The following is a 21,570-nucleotide window of genomic DNA, read 5'->3' as shown; positions in this document are numbered from 1 at the left end:
CCCCAGAGGAAACAGGAGGAGAGCAGTCCCAGAGATGGCTCCCAGCACCCTCCACCTGCCCAGGGCTTTCCACTGGGTCAAGTCCTGCTCCAGCTCTGGCCTTGGAGGGCATCACCCAGCAGTTCATGAGGAACTCAGGCACTTGCACCCTGCACCACCACAGCCCCTTCCCAACAAAACTGTCCTCACAGATTTTCACTTCATTGTCATGACTTAGCAAAGTCTAACCAAGGAGAACTTTCCTACCACCTTGCCAGCTTGAGTTTCTGACTTGCGTCACTGTTGGCCACAGCTTCAGGACAGGCCAACATGCCTCTCAGCAGATGTGAAACAAAAGATGCTGCCATGTGTAAATGGTGGGTTTTCTGCAGCTGATGAAAACTCACTGTGGTTCCAGTTTAGATACTCCGAAAAGTGGAATATATTTGGTAAGGCCTTAAAATTCAGAGAGATTTGAAATTCCACTCTGCACAAAGCCATTTCCCCTTCAGACATAAAGGAAGGAGTTTCATAATGTCACCTCAAAGGAGAAGCAGTGAATGTCAGGGAAAGAGGATGGATCAAAGTTACAGAAAAGTGGACTCTAGTCTAGGCCTTGCTGGTTGCTAGCTGTGTGACCCTGGACAAGTCACCCCTCCTCTCTGGGGTACTTTCATATGTATATATATCGAGATACTGACCAAGATACTATCTGGATATTGATCAAAAGGAGCACTCAGGTTCTTTGCAGTCATCAAAGTTTATGGATCTTTACTCAGAAAGGCCTCTTGGCCGCCATGATGAAAGGAAGAGCAAGAGATGACTGGCCTTCTTCACCCCTGGAGCTCTGTCAGGTTTTCTGCTTTGAAAAACTAAAAGGCAAAGCCCTGCCAACTCGGTTCTTTTCTCTTACCCTGTGCCTGCCCCAGAGGGCCCTGCTCCCTGTCATCTTCTCCTCTTCTCAGAGCTAAAATGAACAATCACAACTTCAAAAGCACCATGTAAAAGATTCCTGCCTAAAGAAACCAATAGATTTTTTGTAGTGAATGTTAAAAGAATATATCCAAAAGAACTGAAAACATATGTATGTTCACCTAAACACCTGTACATGAATGTTCATAGCAGCATGAGTCCTAATAACCACAAAGGTGGAAACAACTCAAATGTCCATCAACTGAGGGACAGATAAGCAAAATGTGCTAGATCCATACAACAGAATAGTGTTCAACCACAAAAATAAATCAAGTACTGATCCATGCTATAGCGTGGATGAAGCTTGAAAACAGTATGCTAAATGGAAGAAACCAGACACAAAAGGCCACATATCATATGATTCCATTTAGATGAAATTTCCAGAAGAGGCAAATCCTAGAGACAACAAGTAGGTTAGTGGTTGCCAAGGACCCAGAGAGGGAAATGGAGAGTAACTGCTATTGGGTATTTAGGGAGTTGATAAAAATGTTCTGGAATTAGATAGTGGTGATGGTTGCACAATTCTGTGAATATACTGAAAAAACAGGGAGAACACTAAATGCTTTTTACGGGAAGGGGGAGTTTTATGGTATGTGTATTATATCTCAATAAACTTGTAAAACATTGAGCATATGTACCTAGTTATGTGGGATGCTCGTGTAAAAATCTTCACGAGTCTGCTGGTAGCATCACTGAGGGAAACCTGCCCCTGTCCCACAGCCTCCAGTCCCTATGAGACAGGCTGATCACACTGGGCTCCCCAAGCCAACGCCATCAAATACCTGAGTCATGTAGCTAATGAACCTCCCCCCTCACACCCATCTGCACCCCAGCTCCCAGCCAGCAGACCTGTGAGGGGAGAGAAGTTGGCCACATCTCTGTGAGCATCCTCTCCTGGGTGACTAACATATTTCTACATGTAAATCAATGAACTGGCAAAATGGGTGTTCAGGTTTGTTTAGCCGACTATGGCCAACCTGTGGTGCACCCCAGGTGGGGTTTCCTGCACAGATGCCTCATCCATAAAAGTTGAGGCCAGGTAAAGCTCCGTGCTCACAGGTTTCCAGTACTTTTACTTCCTTAACTGCATCTGATCCTCACACAAGCCCAGAGAGCATGGGATGTTGTTGTGTCCATTTTATAGACTATGAAACCGGGAATCAGAGAGATGCAATGACCCAACCAAAGTCACACACTAGTAGGAAACAGTGCCCAGGGCAAGAACATGGCATCCAGCTCCTGGTCCCACGCTCTCTTGAAGTCACCTACCTGCTCCACCTTCCCACGTTCTTGGCGGTTGAGAAAAACCGTGCATCACGTCGTCTGAAATGTCCTGTCTCCATAAATGTCCTGTCTCCAGTACTCAGTGGCTCACCTCTGGAATGAAGAGTCACCCAGCTGTTCCCCCAGAGCAAGAGGCCACCTTCACATCTGAGACACAGAGACAGAAGCTTGTGGACCTGACAGTTCCCTCTGGCTTTCCTCCCTAAAACGTCTTCACAATCCCTGTTCTTTTCTGACCATCTGCTTCTGGGCTCTGTCCTCTCCTCCTCTGTCCATGAAGAAAAAAGAAGGACTCCATCTCAAAAGAGATGGCTGTAGGCACCCACTTCCTGGGCACATCTGGTGAATCCTCTGCCGCCCAGCCACCCTCGCTGTCCCAGGGCCGGTGCTGTTCTCATCTCTGTGGACGAACTGGGTGAGAGGAGCACCTCCCCATGACTGTTGCTTCCCCAGGCTGCAGGCCCGCTGCCTCAGTCTCACAGAGGCCTCCCTCTCAAATCAACCAGAGCGACACTTCTCCGACTCAAATGTGCTCACCATTCACCCAGCGATCTGGGTGGGGCCTGAGATGCTGCATTCTAACCACGTGACACTGCTGCTGCCGGCCTGGAGACTAAACTTTGAGTAGCAAGGTCCTGGGGTCTCCACTAAAGAATTGGGGCTGGGGGAGACAGAAAGCAACCAACCAGATTTAAAAGAAAATTGTCCCTCCCATTTAGAAGGGAAGTGGGCAGGAACAGAGTTTCTATCTCTTCTTTGTATGATTCCACTTCTATGAGGAACCTAAGAGTCATCAAATTCATAGAGACAGAAAGGATACATAACTGATTCACTTTGTTATAAAGCAGAAACTAACACACCATTGTAAAGCAATTATACTCCAATAAAGATGTTAAAAAATAAATAAAATAAAAATTAGTCTTCTATAAAAAAAAAAAAGAAAGGATAATGATGGTTGCCAGGGACTGGGGTGAGGGGAGGGAGAATGGGGAGTTATTGTTTCATTTGTATGCGGTTTCAGATTTACAAGATGAGACTCGTTCTAAGGATGGATGGTGGTGATAGGTGCACAACAATGTGAATGTATTTAATACCACTGAACTGTACACTTAAAAATGGTCAAGATGGTAAAGTTTATGTGGGTGTATTTCACCACAATTTTTTTAAAAAGCAGTGATTAAAGGGAGAAACAGTCAATAACTTGCTTGCAAACATGTGCGACTTGAAACCAGCTTGCAAACAAGCATGGCTGGAAATGGAGGGTGGTATTTCAAAATTCTGAAATTCCGAACAAGCGAAGGGAAAGAGCAGGAAAGACAGGGCACAAGGGAAAATGACAAAACAGCAGAAACAATGGAGAAACTGAGAGCCAAGATGATGTATTATTTTATTAGAGGTACGTTGTCTACTTAAGAAAAAAAAAGCCAAATTTTCTCCTGAAGATTCTGGGTGTTTCTGACCAAAGGGCTTCGTGTTGCCACTGAAGGGCCTGAATAAAGGCCCGCTGCTCGAACGTTAACAGGACCTTAGTTACAGCGCAGCTTTAGCTGGGAGAAAATCAGATATGAGTAATGACAGTATTCAGAGCTTAGCATCTCTCCCAATTAAGCAGAACTTTTATTTTTAACCTTTTGGAAAGCAGCAAATAATTTTGAAACAAGCAATGACAAGACCTGCTTCGAAAATAAAATAAGAAACCAAAAAATGTCTCCTATGAGTCTGAAGATTTTACTAAAAGGCAATTAACTTTCGCCTCAGTGATTTCACTTTACTTTCTTTTTGCAAAAGGCATATGGCCCCCGCAGTACAACTACAAGGAGGTAAGTTTCATTACAGGAGGTGAACACACAACTCCATGAAGTGCAGAGGAGGCTTCTTTCAGCCCACGTGGCAGCACCTGGACCACATGGAAATCTGACTCCAAAACAAATACCCGTTTAACACATAAAGAATATCCTAGGATTTCTCCATTTAAAGATAATGAAAGTAAGGATTCAAAAATACAATGGCGGAAATTCAAATCAAAAGGGAGACGCAAGAGGAAAGAGATACGGGAACATATGTATTTGTATAACTGATTCACTTTGTTGTAAAGCAGAAACTAACACACCATTGTAAAGCAATTATACTCCAATAAAGATGTTAGAAAAAAAAAACACCACGAGATATCACCTCGCACCCACTGGAGTTACCGCTATCAAACCAAAATAAAAAATAACAATTGTTGGTGAGGATCTAGAGAAATTGGAACCTCATGCACTGTTGGTGAGAATGTAGAATGGTGCAGCCACAATGGAAAATAATATGGTGTTTCCTCAAGAAATTAAAAATAGAAGTACCATATGATCCAGCAATAACACTTCTGAATATATAACCAAAACAACCAAAAGCAGGATCTCAAAGACATATGTGTTCACCAATGTTCACAGTAGCATTATTCACAACAGCCAACACACACATGATAGGAATGAAAAGGTGAGCCTGTTTATTACCCAAGTCACCAGAGACCCTGTTGGCTCGTCACACGTCGTACAACAGTGAGCCCAATACAACTTTTCCCAACTCAACATCAGACTTGGATTCTGTCAAAATCTTTGACTCTAGTACGTCAAGCGAACTTCAAAAACTCCCATGAGGACATCCCAGCTTCAGTATGAAAGTGGAAAAGTCGTCCCTCACTTCTCCCCATGGTACTTATGTTTTAAAGGCTATATGGATGTTTACCAGTCTAAATAGACAAAGTAAGGAAGCCAAGGAACCCTTTAAATCCACAGTCATCACAGCTTGGATATTCTCAGGGGTCAGCATTATTACCACATTTAAAAGACAGTGAACTCTAAAAGGCACCTGGAACAGTTCTTTACTCAAAAAGATAAAAAAGTTTTGGGAAGATGGAATTATGAAAATTTGTTTTTAAAATGGAATTTAAAAAAAAAAAAAAAAAAAAGACAGTGACTCAGGAAGTATGGCCAGAAAGGTCTTTACTCAAAAAGATAAAAAAGTTTTGGGAAGATGGAATTATGAAAATTTGTTTTTAAAATGGAATTTAAAAAAAAAAAAAAAAAAAAAGACAGTGACTCAGGAAGTATGGCCAGAAAGGGCAGAAAGGGGAGCCATCTCTCCCCTCCCACCACGGCTGCCAAGAGATGAAAGATCTGCACTGACTGACAGTCCATCAGCACCCTGAAATTTGTGCAAAAAGTTCAATTCATAGCACTGAATTGTTTTAATTTGCAAAACAGCATAAATGTAATCCGAAAAATATGTGAGGATTAAAATCGCATTCAAAATGTCCTTTTAACTTCTGACATATTTATTCACTTTCTGTAAGTTTGTGTTCAAGCAAATAGAAGGAAAACTCTATTTGTTTCTGAGTTGCCTACCCCACCATTCACTCTCCCATTCTTTCTCAGGAAAAGAACACCAGTTTTACTTAGGGTGGCCCTGCAACCAGCTAAAAGAATTCATTTCCATGACTCTTTAGCAGCTATTGTAGCTACAGAACTAAATTCAGGGCAATCCAGTGTAAGCAGAAACTTCCAGAAAGTCTCCTCAGACTCCCTCCACAGCAACAAGAGACAGGGAACCACATCCCTGATGACCTTGGAACTACCATACTAGCCCTGGAATGCAACCTCCAGACTGCTTTTACACAATAGGAAAGGATCTACTATCTTTAAACTATTCACTATTGTTTTGGGGGGTTGGTTATACAACGTAAAACTGAATTTTAAGTAACAATTTTAAGGAAATTTTTTTTAAAAATCACCAATGGAGAGAGGATTCCATGAAGATGGAGGTAGTAGCAGGGGCATACTTTTTGAATCTTCCAAAATCCCACATAAAAATAGAGAAACTAATGAGCTATGGATATATAGGCTCTCTGTGTATGACTCCTTATAACTGCATGCGAATCTGTAGTTATCTCAAAATATTTTAATTTCTAAGTACTATCTTAAAAAAATCAACCAGATAACGAAACAAAAACCTCATAAATGGCATTTACAATAAAATGACAAACGTCAAGTACAACTAGGTGAGAAAAAAATTGCACAAACACTAAAACATAGGTGGATGAGGACAAACCACCAACTGCATGGTATTGTCATCTGTTCGGCAGAAAATGGAGGGAAGCGATTAGGCACCTAACAGACGTGAGATCAGAAGAACCCAAAATAGCTAACAGGTATTCACTGGAAAGTATGGCAGGCTGATGTGAGAATAGCAGCTGAAACTGAGAGGGGTATTGACCAATCCAACCCAAGGCAAGTCATGAGCCCACTGTTGGACTCAGAGACTGGAGCAGTCTAGTCCCTGTGAACACTTAAAATTGGTCCCCAGGGCATCCTTCCAGGATAGGAGTAACTTCTGGGAGTGGAATCAAAACTGAGCAAGATAGGAACAATAATACAAAGGAAGGTGATGGTCCAATTCAAAATGATAGAAACAGAGCCCAGAAATCTCAGAATGTAACCAGCCATGTTTCTGAACACTATATTAAAATAGACGAGGAAGCTCTGTGAAGTTAGAAAAACACATCTGAACCAAACTTCCTTCTAAAAGTTCAGGAAAACTAATTTCACATAAAAATGAGCAACATAAATGTATAAAGGTCAAATTGCATGCAGAGTTATTACAGGGAAAAAGTGAATAAGGAGCTGAATAACATCTTTATAGACAATGAAAGCATGCCAGAAAGACATATCTAAAGAACAAATCAAATTTGTAACCTACTTTTTAAAAAATGGGATAAAAGATGTAGAGAAATGATATAAGATAAGAATGAACAATATAAATTAGAATTAGGAAAACTTAGAAATGAAATTATAGAGCTCAGGTACTTGAAAGGAAAGAAAATCACTAATATTCAGAAATGGCTATTAAACTAGAAGAAACACAAGAGCAAATAAATACAACAGCTAATCCTTTAAGATATGTGGAAAGTTAAATGGAGATTTTTTTAATTCAAAAAGAAAAGAAGAAAATGATTCAAAAGAAAGTAAATGACTAAAGGTAGGCAAAGAAACTCTAACACACAGAGAATAGGAGTCCCTGAAGAAGACAAGCAAAACAAGGGAACAGAACTAATATTAAAAACTATAATACAAGAAAACTTTCCTAAAATTAAAAAAGTATACGTATTTGAAAATACATATTGAAAGAACACAAAATGTACCTGAGAATACTGGCCCAGAATGACCTACCCCAAGACACAGTCTAATTACTGAACTTTACAGAAGAAAGAAAAAAATCCTTTGGGAGTCTAAGCAAAAAAAGTGACATGTAAGGGAAAGAAAAGTGGATCATCACCAGACTTTTCAAAAGCAACACCTTATATAGAAGGAAATGGAGTAACAAGGAAAGAAAATGTGAGCTGAGGACATTATATACAGCAAAAAATTTAAGTATAAATGTACCAATAAACTGTTAACAACATGCAAAACCCCAAAGCTTTTTCTAAAGAATCTACTAGAATGAGGGTCCTCAAATTTTTTATCTCCAACTCCTTACACTCTTCAAATTATTGAGGCGCCCAAGGAGCTTTGTTTATGTTGGTGACAGCCACATAATTTACCTTTTAGAAATTAAAACAGAAATTTTTAAATGTTTTATTAATGAGTCAAAAATAACAAACCCACTAAATGCTAACATAAATAACATATTTTAGGAAAAATAACTGTCTTCCTAAATAAAAATAATTTAGAGAAGAGCAGCATTGTTTTCATCTTTGTAAATCTCTTTACTATCTCTCCTAATACAAAACAGCCTGACTCACCTGTCTGTTAATGCATTCAACCTGTTATGATATCACAAATCACATAGCTTCTAGATAACTCCACTCTGCACTCGTGAGAGACAGAGAGTGGTGGAAAAAGGGGGAAATAACATCTTAGAATTCTCATGAAAACAGTTTTGACCTCAAGGACTCCCTAACTGGAGAATGAGCTGCAAACATACAAAATGACACAAAATGAATATAAGGATTGATGGTGAACTTTAAACATGAAGGTACCTGTAGAGTAAACGAGGGCTAAAATGAAGAGAGGAGCTAAACATTCTGACACTTTAGATACTGATATAAAAAAATGAAGAGAACAAATGCAAAAAGAAAATCTTAAGTCTTCTCCGTAATTATACTGCTGAGTCTTGTTATTCTGATACTTCTGCAAGTGTGACATAAAGTAAATGGGTAAAAATGGGCTATTCTATCCACGCCTGTGTTTGAGTGCAGCATCAGAGGCAACCCTACACTCATAACCCAACTCTTCCATCTCACATGCCTCTAGTACCTTCTATCTGAGCAAGGTATCTTGTCCTTATTCTAATCTGAACATGCCCAAAACTGAATTCACAGACCATTTCTCCAAATCAGCCACCCTTCCCAGTTCCTACATTTCTTTTAGGGTTAGTTGTCCTCCCACCGTGCGGGGCTGGAAACTGCTGGATTTCCCGTGACTGGCTTTCTCTCCAGGTCCGCAAAAATACTCATAAAGAAGATTGTCTGAACTGCCTTCAGACAGCCATTCAAAGTTTATGGGTCCTCTCACTCAACAATCCACTATCAGTGCATGGACTGGGGAGGGGCCAGTTAAATAAATCACTGTATCACCAGTCGAGCACTACATGTGCATCTGTAGGTGTGCTCATACTTGCTCACTCACTCTTAGACCATCCCTGGAAAGATATACAAGAAACTGATGACACTGACAAGCCAAGCCAGGGTGACCAGGCAGGGTTGGGAGGGGCCTGTTCACTCTTTGTGCCTTTTAATTTTCAAATTGTTTTATTACCTATTCCAAAGGATAAAATTACAGTTTAATTGCTAAATCAAGCCAATTTATTAAATGCAAATGACCCTGTACAGATAAAGACTTAGTTGATAATAGGGAAACTCAGTTTATAAATACAAACCAATTAAAAGACAGAACCAGCTTTTAGTAGCTGGAAAAAACAAAGTACATGGATTCCTCTTCATCAAAACCCCAAGCCAGCCATCTGCCCAGAAAGGCAGTAATTCTCTCCTGATAAAAATCCCCTGCCATATCCCATGCTGGAGACGGATGGACAATTGGTCACATGTATTCACTCTTCCTCTTGCTTCTCTGAGCCCTGCTTGGGTCTCTTCAAACCAAAGTATGAGCTTGGTTCTCTGCAGAATTCAGCCTACATGAACGTCACCAAAACACATCTGCGCGCCAGTATAATATCCCCTACAGCTAGCTCTTAGGGACCCTGGAAGAAACCAGAACCCAGACCTGCCATGCTCCATGGGCACCAGCTGAGCCTCAGAAAGGGTTTGGTAAAAACAGAAGTGATATCATTCGGGCATCAATGAGGCAGGATTTTAAAAGGGGCCTCCATTTTTCCAAGGAGGCTCAATATAAGAAATACCCGTTTTAATAAAATTGGGGTGGGTTTTTAAAACCTATAGCTACAAACATATTCTGTGCCTTTGTATGATGATCTAAATAAATCAGAGCCAAAATATTGGTTTCTTCCTCCAGACTATCTCAAAGGGATACCCCAAACAAAGAGAAACATCCAGGTTCTAAGGCAGTGGTCTCTCTTTACAACTAAACCACCAGGAGGTTTAATGACCAGCTGCAGTACCTAACTCATCCCAGATGCCTGGGACCATCTATTTCTTTGTTCCTTATAATCTTTCATGATCCATATTTATTTGATATACTGTTTTGGGTCGTTTTAATACTATACACCACTTCCAATCATTTTGGGAATCAGGAAAATGTCCAACGACAGTCACTTAATCATGGGGTCAGGGCCAACCACTGCTTCCGCCAATCACACTTCACACACAATTATAACCCAGAGCCCCTCTCCACCACCAAGCCCCCCTCCAGTGCTTTGGCAGTGGGGGAAGCTGGTCAGCGACACCAGCCTCCTCTCCTCCACCCTGACCTCTTGGCTCTTCCCCATCCAATTCATCCTATGTACCATTTCCAGAATATTCTTCCTCAAATCCTATTCCCATCATATTACTCCCCAGCTCAAAATCTGATTTCAGTGATTCTCTTATTTTCTACTTAGTAAAGTAAAAATCTCATTGTCTCTTTGTAAAGACTGTCTGCACAAAGACTTTATTAATAATCTTTATCTGGGCAGCACAATATTTAAATTGCTATTATCGTGTTTGAAACTAACAATGAACCCATGAAGCGGGTGGCATCCTCCCTAGTTGACAGCTCAGAAAACCCAGGTATTTCATACCCACCACACCCACACCCACGTTGTTTCCTGCCTTGGTCTTCTGTCCAGGTAGGTGGGGGTCTCTCTGCTGCCAAATTCACTCTGCTTCTGCTCACGTCCAACCGTCTGTCTTTTCTCCATGTTACCTACTTAAACCCTTCCAGGCGTTGATCAAGCCATTCACCTCCCAAGACCAATTTCTTGACCAATTGGACCATAGGACCAATCTCCTATGACCAATTTCTCTGTAGACCCCAGGCCTGTGAATCCAGATGGATTAGCTCTCTGCCCTCACGTGGGATGCCATCAGAACCCAGATTTTCCCAATGGTGGGGGCCTTGACATCAACCCAGTTAGGAGCGAGGAGTAGGCCCAGTTAGTACAATTTAAGAGGAAGCCTTCTGGCCCCATCAAAACACCCATCTTCTGAAACTTCTTAGAAAGCAAGGGTCATCTTCACTCACCTTTGCATCATCTGGGTCTAACACAGTAACAGGCACACAACTTGGGCTCCTGACTTACTAGCTTCCTGAAGGAACGAGTCACCACTTGTCCTGGTGTGGATCAGTCTAATCAGACTCCTCTCAACACCAGTTGCGGTGGGCATGACCGAGGCTGCTGAGTCCCTCGGTGGCTCTCCTGGGGGCACCTCCTGAGCAGTGGTTCTCAACTGGAGCCAATTCTGCCCCCCAAGGGACATCTGGAAATGTCTGCAGTCATTTTTTGCTGTTACAACTAGGGGGGTTGCTACTGGCATCTAGTGGGTAAAGGCCAGAGATTCCAGTAAACATCCTAGAACGCACAGGATGACCCATAACAAATAAGTATCTGGCTCAAAATGTCAACACTACCGAGGTGGAAAAATCCTGCTATAGAGGGAACAAAACGTTGATAGAGGAAGTGCCCAGAAGACCTAGGCCCTCTAGAAGAACTGATGGAAACATCACATTAGTTGCCAGATCCAGATCCATCATAAATGCTTTCAACATGACATTGTACTATTTAAAATTAAGCAGCACAGCCTTCTGCCCTGCAGCCATCCCAGAAGCATGTGGTGGGCATGGCAGACACTCCGGAATGACCACATCACAAAGTACAGGAGCTGGCTGCCGCATCTCCGCCTACTAATTTTAATCTCTCTTTCTCAAAGGTCATGAATATTTTCGGACCTCTTAGCACACGCATATTGTGGGCAGACTTGATCTATGCTGCTTCCAGTTGACAAAGCACTTCATTTGCCAGCACCCCGAGCTGAGTTACAGGCTTAACTCTGTCCCTGTCACTCTCCAAGGGACTTTTTTTAGTCCATTATTCTTTTTTTAGTCCATTATCCATTATCATCCTAATTGGCAAATGATATGTAAGTGCCAGAAAGCTATGTGTCCATAATTATATTTATAATGAAAGCTTAATCTCCAAAAGAAACAGTAATTCATTAAAACCTCCCTTCCCATCCGCCATTACAGTAGCCAAAAGAGAAAGAATCGGCTTCAAAGTGAGGTACAAATTAGCTGCCAGAGCATGAAACGCAGACAAAGCCAGACAAAGAGAAGCAAGAGATGCATCCTGCCTGGTCACTGCATCTTATCAGCACTTCAGGGAAACTCCAGAGGGATTCGGGAAGAAAAGGCAGATGACTCCATGGCCTGGTATTTCAGCTAGACTCTCACCATGATCCCAAACTCCACTCCCTTATTATTCATACAGCTAGATGAAGACCATGTGAAGACCATGTGAAGACCATGTGCCTTGCGGCCGTGTGTTGTGCTGGGGAAGCTGACCACAGCCGCCCCGTCATGCTTACAAAGCGCCAACCGTGTGCCAGATGGGGTTCTAAACCCCTGATGTGGATCAACTCACCTAACCGCCGACAACCCTATGACGGTCTCATTTTAACAGGTGAGAAAAGGGGCAGAGAGAAGTCACGTGTTCAAGGTCACACAGCCTTTTAGTGGTGGAGCCAGGGTGTGAACCAGGTGAACTAGGGCAAGTACACCCTCCCACACAGCGACCAGCATCCCCACAGCAGGGCAACCATCACTTACCACAGGCCAGGGGCCGTGACAGTATTGACGTGCCCCATCTCACCTGTCGGGGACACGGAGGGCCAAGCGTCATCTTCCCTGTGGCAGGACACGTGAGCAGAGCCTGAAAGTCCAAGCGGGAATCAACAAAGGCAGACACAGAACTGGAGTGGTGGGCCACACGGTCTGCCTGGGAAGCCCCGCGGCCAGTCCTCCTGCGGAGCCCAGACCCCCAACCCGCCTGTCAGGTAGGTGCACACGGTGACGACCACCCCCCTACAAGACAGTCACCTGAGGCCTGGGGAGTTGAAATGACCTGCCCAAGGTCACACTGCTGAGTGGTGGAACCAGGCCTCAACCTGGGCACGTCTGCTACACAGCTGTTGCTCTCAGAACTTCCGAAGACCCAGGACGGGCCACCCCAGGGCACTCCCCTGTGGCTGAGGCCCTGAACTTGCCTGAACTCCAATTCCCTGAGTTTGCCACTGTCCACAGCACCTCCTTTAGAACCTTCTGTTGTAAAGAAGCTTCCTGGGCAAGGCTGCCCTGACCTGGCTGAGGGAACCCCACGTGGACTACAGGATAATGCCCAGGTACCCACGAGCACTCCGTCAGGTGCAGGGATTCTAGCCCTTGTGTAGGATGAGGCCCGATCTTTGGCCAAATGGCTTCTCTTCACCTGTCCATGAGTCTTCCCCCTTAAAAGGGGGTATACTCTGCCCTCATGTACCCAGTGCCTCTATGGTCCTCAAAACCTACTCCACAGAAAGGCCCTGAACCTCGGCACACTGCAGGCCTACACCTGGTGACGGTGAAGCATCCCCTCCCGGAAGTGCTGGCATCATCGTGTGAAACCAGGTCTTAGGCTCACGGAAAGATGCTCCGACATCAGAAACAGAGCCCTGACTGATGACGACAAGTTCCGGGCTCTCTGCCCTCAAATTCCTAAGTTCCCAATGCACAGGCAACAATTAGTTACAGGTGAACATTCACGGACCTTCGTTCATGCCCAGGAGGAAAGAAAGCTAAGGCAGTGCCATTCCCTGTCCACAGAAGTGGACTCTTGATCTTTCCACGTTGGTTTCATTCATGAATGACACATGATCGGTCCATGTGGTCCAGTGGTTATTTCCCCCCAAATTTTGCAATCTCTCCGTAAATTCTATTACACAATTACGCCAGGTCTCAGGGTTTATTAGTTTAATAACTTCCTTCTTCCCCCTCAGAATGCTCTGAGTGGAGAGTCATGCCAGGCGTAACAGAACCACTGTCACCAGTGAACGTGTGTCCTCTGCTGCATCAGTCACTCACAAAGGGACTTTTCTCAAGCAAGTATGCTGCAAATCTCAAAACCATGTCTTGTTCATACCTTGATACACCAAGCTGCAGAGGCCAGAGTGTGACGGGCTAAACTGCTTTTTCACATCATTCAGACAAGTGTTAACTGAAAATATCAAGGGTATATAGGATGTGCTCCCAGAAAATCAAAACAGGCAGGACTCGGCACGGTGGCCATGGTGCACACAGAGCAGGACCCCAGCCCTGGAACAGGCTCCATCTCCTCCTGTACAGCAGCAAACGCCAGGAGGGCATCTGGCTGCATGCCCCCGACAGAGTCACATTTTATTTTAGACTCACTCCCTCCCTTTAACCTCAAATACTTTAGCCTTAAAAAGAACAAAACTCAGGGCATCTCCAGTTCTAATTTAGCCTGGCACAGACACCCCGCTCCAAGCCGCGATCCGTGCAGAGGAAAGAAAGGCAGGAGCAGCTGCCTGTCATCCCCGCTCTGGACACATCACCCCTTTCTTCCATGTACACAGCTCATCTCTCTGAGCTGCTTGACGATGCAGCTCCATGCCTTCAGGGGAAGGGCTAGAGCTAAAAGTACTCACATCCCCAACTCCTGAGCCCCGTCTGCAGAGACCTTCTCTGTGGGGCCAAGGGGTCCAGGGATAACACTGTGGACTTTCCCTCCTGAATTCAGAAGCACGTGGGAAAAGAGGCACACCAGGCAGACTAACGGAGCCAGAAGACCACTGACACAGCTCAGGAGAGAGCTGGCCTTGCACGTGAGGCCACAGGGCTTCCTAGCAGCTCAGGGAATGACCACTGGCCCGCCACAGGGGCAGGCTGCTCGCTCGTGGCAGAGCAAAGACCTTGAGGGTCCTCAAAACAGGACACACGAAGAAGAGGGAGAGCCTGGGCCTCACCTGCTCACTGCCTTCTCCCATACCCACCCATCTCTCCTGGGGCAGGAGTGAAGGGGTCCAGGGGAGGCCACAGTGTCCTCTTGGGGAGCTGAGTAGAATTCCCTGCTCTCTCTAGAAGTAGGAACAGCGGGACATAAGGCTTCCCTGAGATGTACTCACATCAGAGGAAAATGAAAATACATGCCACATCATCCTAGGGGTTATGTGTATAGGGAGCACATTTTTAGCATTCAATCCTCCAGGAAAGGACAAAAACGGTAACTAGGTAAGTTCACTTGGAAATAAGGAGGTGATTTCTTCAATTCTTGGGTCTGGGAGTGTTGCCCTCCTAAGGAATAAGGAAGGAAAAAAAGAAATGCACCTTGCAGGATCAGGTAGGAATAGAGGGCTGCCTGCCCCAATCTGACGTCCTGGGCCTTTCATGGAGCTGAGCTACAGACTCAAAAACATATTGTGTCCATTTTCTGTTTCCATCTGGGAGACAATGGACCAAGGGAGGCATGTGGGGACTCCAGAAGTTTTATTTGGTTTTCTCTGCTTAGGTCGGGCCTCACGTCTAGTTGAAGAATCACGGAAAAGTCAGAAAGACATGGTATGCTACAGAATCAGGAGCAGAGAAATGAAGAGTATAATCAAAATTTTATGAGCAAATATCCTTGGAGAAAAACACAACAAAAAGACAAAAGATTTAAGAGAAAGCCCAATGTAACTAAACTATTAAAAAGACCCCCCAAAATACTTTTTAAATGTATACAGAGAATTTTCCAATATTTAAATGAACCATGTCCCCAAGTTCAGGTGGGAAAATTGAGGCTCAGGGTAGTTCTATGATTGGCTTCTAGAAACCCCAAACTCCTTCCTCCTCCAAGGCTCCTTTACTCCTCTGCCCCCAGAGAGAAGAAGATCCTCCATCCCTGCCCTTAAGGGTCACACAGCATCGCTGGGAAACAGGACATGGACAGATGACACACCTGGAGAAGCAAGAGGTGAACGGTGAATATACTGTGCTGAAAGCACCGGGGAGAGAAGGTAGGTGGGCTGGAGCCCTTCGAATGGGGGATGGGAGACGGACATGGGATGAAGTTCAGGTATCCAGTGGACACAGCACACATCTCAACAATAGATCCAGAACTCGGGGAAGAGTTGGAAACTTCAAGCACACAGCTTCTAGCTAGAATCAAGAGTAGAGTGAACTGCCCCCAGACTTCAGACAATACTATTAAGGTACAGTAATCAAAACAGCACATGGTATCGGCACAAAAACAGACATATGGATCAATGGAACAGATTAGAGAGCCCAGAAATAAACCTACATACCTACGGCCAATTAATCTATGACAAAGAAGGCAAGAATATACATACAATGGAGAAAAGACAGTCTCTTCAAGCAAGTGATGTTGGGAAAGCTGGACAGCTGCATGTAAATCAATGAAGTTAGAACACTCCCTCACACCATATACAAAAATAAACTCAAAATAGCTTACAGACTTAAATATAAGACATGACACCATAAAACTACTAGAAGAGAACATAGCCAAAACATTCTCTAACCTAAATCATACCAATGTTTCCTTAGGTCAGTCTCCCAAGGCAACAGAAATAAAAGCAAAAGTAAACAAATGGGACCTAACCAAACTTATAAGCTTTTGCACAGCTTATAAAGGAAACCATAAACAAAATGAAAAGACAACCTACAGACTGGGAGAAAATATTTGCAAACAATGCAACAAATAAGGCCTTAATTTCCACAATATACAAACAGCTCATACAGCTCAATAACAAAAAGACAAAAAACCCAGTCAAAACTGGGCAGAAGACCTAAATAGACAATGCCTCAAAGATGACGTACAGATGGCCAATAGGCACATGAAAAGATGCTCAAAATCGCTAAGTGTTAGAGAAATGCAAATCAAAACTACCATGAGGTATCACCTCACGCCAGTCAGAACGGCCATCACCAAAAAGTCTACGAATGATAAATGCTGGAGAGGGTGTAGAGAAAAGGGAACCCTGCTAAGGCTGTTGGTGGGAATGTAAATTGGTGCAGCCACTATGGAGAACAGTATGGAGGTTCCTTAAAAAACTAAAAATAGAACTACCATATGATCCAGCGATCCCACTCCTGGGCATATATCCAGAAAAGGCGAAAAGTCTAATTCAAAAAGATACATGTACCCCAATGTTCACAGCAGCACTATTTACAACAGCCAAGACATGGAAGCAACCTAAATGTCCACCAATAGATGAATGGGTAAAGATGTGGTGTATGTATATATATATATATAAACAAATGGCATCCAGCTGCCCTGCAGGATTTCCACGAACAGGAGCTTTGTTGCTGCTACTGTCAAGATTAAACAGTAACTTATGGGTGGGATTTAAAACATCACTATCATTTATATTACTGTAATGTGAGAAATATTCAGCTTTCCATCTGACTTAGAAAATAACTCAACATTTATGAAATGCTTCCTGAGGGCCACCACTGTGTGAAGTGCTATAAAGGAACAAATATATATATGTATATATAAACAAATACATATATATATATATATATATATATATACACACAATGGAATATTAGCCATAAAAAAGAATAAAATAATGCCATTTGTAGCAACATGGATGAGCCTAGAGATTATCATACTAAGTAAAGTAAGTCAAACAGAGAACGATAAATATCATATATCACTTACATGTGGAATCTAAAAATGATACAAATGAACTTATTTACAAAACAGAAACAGACTCACAGCCATAGAAAACAAACTTATGGTTACCAAAGGGGAAAGGTGGGAGGGATAAATTAGGAGTTTGAGATGAGCAGATATAAACTATTCTATAATATAAAATAGATAAACAACAAGGTCCTACTGTATAGCACAGGGAACTATATTCAATATCTTGTAATAAACTATAATGGAAAAGAATCTGAAAAAGAATATATATTCAAACACACACATGTGTATATATGTGTGTGTGTATATGTCTGTGTGCGTGTATATATATATATATATATATAGTTGAATCACTTTGTTATATACCAGAAACTCACACAACATATAAATCAACTATACTTCAATTAAAAAAAAATTTTTTTAAAGTAGAGGGAATTGGTTCATATTTGTACTACATTTACTATGTACCTAGTTATTGCCTTTATAGCACTTCACACAGTGGTGGCCCCCAGGAAGCATTTCATAAATGTTGATGAATTATTTTCTAAGTCAGATGGAAAGCTGCAATATTTCTCACATTACAGTAATATAAATGATAGTGATGTTTTAAATCCCACCCATAAGTTACTGTTTAATCTTGACAGTAGCAGCAACAAAGCTCCTGTTCGTGGAAATCCTGCAGGGCAGCTGGATGCCGGGTTCTTGAGCTAAGACAGCCTCCAGGCTCATCAGTCCTTTCAGCGGCTCCGAAGGGAAACGCAAGGGTCTCCATTTTTGAAGAAGTCAGTGTCATGTCCCGGGCCTGGCCGCCTGACGATGCTAGTACTGGAATCAGAATCCTGTCTCCCAGGGCTCCACCCTTACCTGCCAGCTCCCCTCAACTAGGACACCCCTGAAGAGGGACCAACACCCTCAGCTACATTCTGGGGCCCCAGACCTGAGCAGGGCCTACCCAGGACACCTGTCTTTTTATTTATATTTTATTTCTTATTTTGTCTTCTAAGCCATTTGTTTAAGAAAAATGAAGACATGCCAAAGGAGGATTATATAAAATAAAAACTGGTATGTTTTAAATAGGTAATCTTGGAGTCTAGGCAGGTGACATCACAAGTCCTTCCCACAAGGCCCGACTGCCCTGCCCATGAGTGAGAACCCCACATTCCCTAAGCCCCCCAAGCAAGATGCCACAGCCTGGGGCCCCCTAAGAGTCCTGACAAAGGCCAGGCCTCAAGTCAGACCCTGGAAAGGACTGAACCCCAAACCTTGGAGGAGAGCCGAGGGGAGGCAGGGCTGCAACTAGAAGCCCAAGGCCAAGCTTCCCCTGAGTTCCACCATCCAGATACCTGCAGTGGGCACATACCAGCACTCTGCCCTCAAGAAGCCTGGCCTGAGTTGTTTCAGGCATTCTGGGAGGCCATCTCAACAGACACACTTCTCTTCAAGATTTCACTATCTTCCATCCAAAAAAAAAAAAAATCTACAGCACAAATTACATCAGTGATTCACCCAGCCTTGGCAATCCCTCTCAACAGACACACTTCTCTTCAAAGATTTCACTATCTTCCACCAAAAAAAAAAAAAAATCTACAGCACAAATTACATCAGTGATTCACCCAGCCTTGGCAATCCCTAGCCAGGTAGCTTTGTGAGCTCCTCTGTAGAGTCCCTAATGGGCTGGTCATTGTTTTTCTGGCTTTCTGATGAAGTGCAAAGCACTCCGTGGCACTCTGCACTGCTTCCTGGTGGCCTCAGAGTCCTCGGAGCCAACGCCTGGTGAAGGGGACAGGGGGACAAGGGGACAAAGGCCACCCATATCAGCCTCACCAACCCCAGCACCCACCCCATTCCCCACACCCAGGCGCCCTGAGCCACCAGCTCACTGCAGGGAAATTAGGGGCAGGAGAGGCCAGCACATGACATCATGGGACAGCTGTTTAAGGAACCCTGGGCCAAACAAGTCATTTTTTTAAATCCCCAGGATACTGAGTCAGTTGACAATATTACTGTTATATGTGTACTGAAAGTTTACCATCACTAGTAAGTATAGTTGTTAACAAACATACTGATTGTATTTTTAGATACAATTGGAACAGCTCATCTCTGAGCATTTTGTAAATGTCAACTCATATAGAATGTTTTTTACTACTTTTATGGTGCTTAGAGCATAATTTTTCAACCCTAAAATTATGATACAATGTAACTAGCACTAGGCATTATGTTATGCTGCTTTTATTTCTTTTCATACATTTGACTGTCTTGTTTGATTTCTGAGACGCTTTATCCTCTATTTCAGCAGTCCCTTCTGGAGAACACGATCTGGGAACACAAAGAATGGGGGAGAAAAGCTGCCTTCACTAACACGAAACCCACTCCATTTCAATGAAGATGAGTTTTTCAGTAAACATGCTATTTGATGTTTGCCAAAACTGAAGCATTCTAAAATGTATCAAAACCAGGATAATTAAAGAGAAGAGAACCACAAAAATGACCCCAATGTCACTAGCTAAATAAGACTCAGAATGGCCCTTCATTTCTTGGGTTGGCCAACTCCATTGTGTAATATCAAAGAGGATGTTAATGGAAATTTACTGACCTATAGTTTCAAATCTGCATATCAGAAAAGGGCAGCAGGTAAAACATACTTTGAATACATTCGTTTGGAATTAGTTGTGCTTCACATTTAAGAGTTCTACAATTCACTGTTGCAGCTTAACATTTAATACAAGCCTGAGATCCAGTTCTGGATAAGGAACATAGGGTCATTCAAGAATTGGAGAGAAGATTTGCATTTCATACAAGTCAGTTCTGTCTGAGAATAAATCAGACACTCTAAAGCTAATTTCCTTTAAGAACCACTGGATAATTACATTTCAATGTTGCTCTAACAAGCTGTAAAGCAACAAAACACAAACTTTGTGAAAATGATGATGATATTGACCACCATTTACCCCAGGTAGCATGTGTCGGGCACCATGCTTGGGCCTGTACACACACTATCTCCATAAATATTTACATCACTGCCAGGGGGCAGGCACCAGGACCCCCTTGTCCTCTCTGCCACAAATAAGCAGATAGACCTCAAAGGGTTGAGTAACTTGCTCATGGACACACAGAGGCAGGGCTGGCATTCAAACCCCAATTTGTCTGATGCTAAAGCACATACCCATTCTCTGAGCCCACAAATCAATACACGATACAAGCTTTGTTTTTAAAAACTGGATCCAGCACCAATGAAGCATTTAATCCTCATAATGATGCGTTAAGGAGATGGTATCCTTCCCTCTTGATAAATGAGGACATGGAGGCTCAGAGAGGTGAGGTTACTTGCTGAAGGTCACACAGCTCCTCAGAGGCAGGTCTGACTCTAGAGCCTGTGTTCTCTCGAAGGGCTCAGCAGAGGCCTGGAGCATGGTGAGCACCCAATCAAGGCCAGCTAGTGCGAGGGCAGGCCCTGGAGTCAGGAAGACCCGGTGAGTATCTCAGCTCTGTCACGTACTCCCCTCAGGACCGTGGCCAAGCGATCAGACCACGAGTGCCTCAGTCTCCTCCTCTGTTAAATGGGAACAGTAACCCCCCTCAGGGGTTGTCGTGAGGATTAAAGGAGATAATATCTACAGAGCACTTCACTCAGTGTCTGGTGGGAAGGGAATGCAGTGGAAATTGCCCTTTCTGCTTTTATAAAAGAAAAACGTGGTAAAAAGTAACAAAACTGTACTTTTCCATTCAACAGTGGACAGATGTGGATTTGAATCCAGCTCTGCTGTCAGCTCTCTGTCGCTGGGCAAGCTACCAAACCTCTTTGAACCTCACTTTCTTCTTCTGTAAAGTAAGGATAACGAATGTGTCAGGAAGATAAACGGCATAACCTACGTCAAGCACCCTGCACACAGCAGGTGCTCAATAGTGGCAGCTGACAGGGCCTGGGGATGACTCAGATGCAGCACAATACCCCCCAAAATGCCCCAGGCGAAGCCAGAGTTTGTCCTCCTTCCCTGGACAACGGCGCATTGGCAGGGAGAGCATCGTGATTCATAACGACATTGAATCTGCTTCAGACAAAATCTTCAGACCTATATCCCTGTGCTCTTTCCATCCATCCATCCATCCATCCCTAGGTGACATCTAGGGCACACACCTCACCCACCCAGGAAGGAGACTGCCAAAGAACAGGGGACAGTCGGGCTAGAAGGGCTCTCAAAAGTCGTCATATGC

At 43.4% G+C, this 21,570-nt stretch overlaps 1 protein-coding gene and 1 long non-coding RNA gene across 15 annotated transcripts in view; one reads left to right on the top strand and one right to left on the bottom strand.

The window, feature by feature from the left end:
- Window positions 1-21,570, bottom strand: part of FHOD3 (formin homology 2 domain containing 3) — a 546,814-nt gene that overhangs the window by 439,767 nt on the left and 85,477 nt on the right. The window lies entirely within an intron of this gene.
- Window positions 12,471-20,378, top strand: LOC114484436 (uncharacterized). The gene is made up of 3 exons (XR_003677298.2): window positions 12,471-12,715; window positions 15,574-15,709; window positions 19,652-20,378. It is a non-coding gene; the product is annotated as an uncharacterized lncRNA (long non-coding RNA).

This window comes from Physeter macrocephalus, chromosome 19 (genome assembly GCF_002837175.3).
Source record: "Physeter macrocephalus isolate SW-GA chromosome 19, ASM283717v5, whole genome shotgun sequence".
Taxonomy (NCBI): Eukaryota; Metazoa; Chordata; class Mammalia; order Artiodactyla; family Physeteridae; genus Physeter; species Physeter macrocephalus.
Note: the sequence above shows the minus strand (reverse complement) of the source record. Positions and strands in the feature narration are given on the sequence as shown.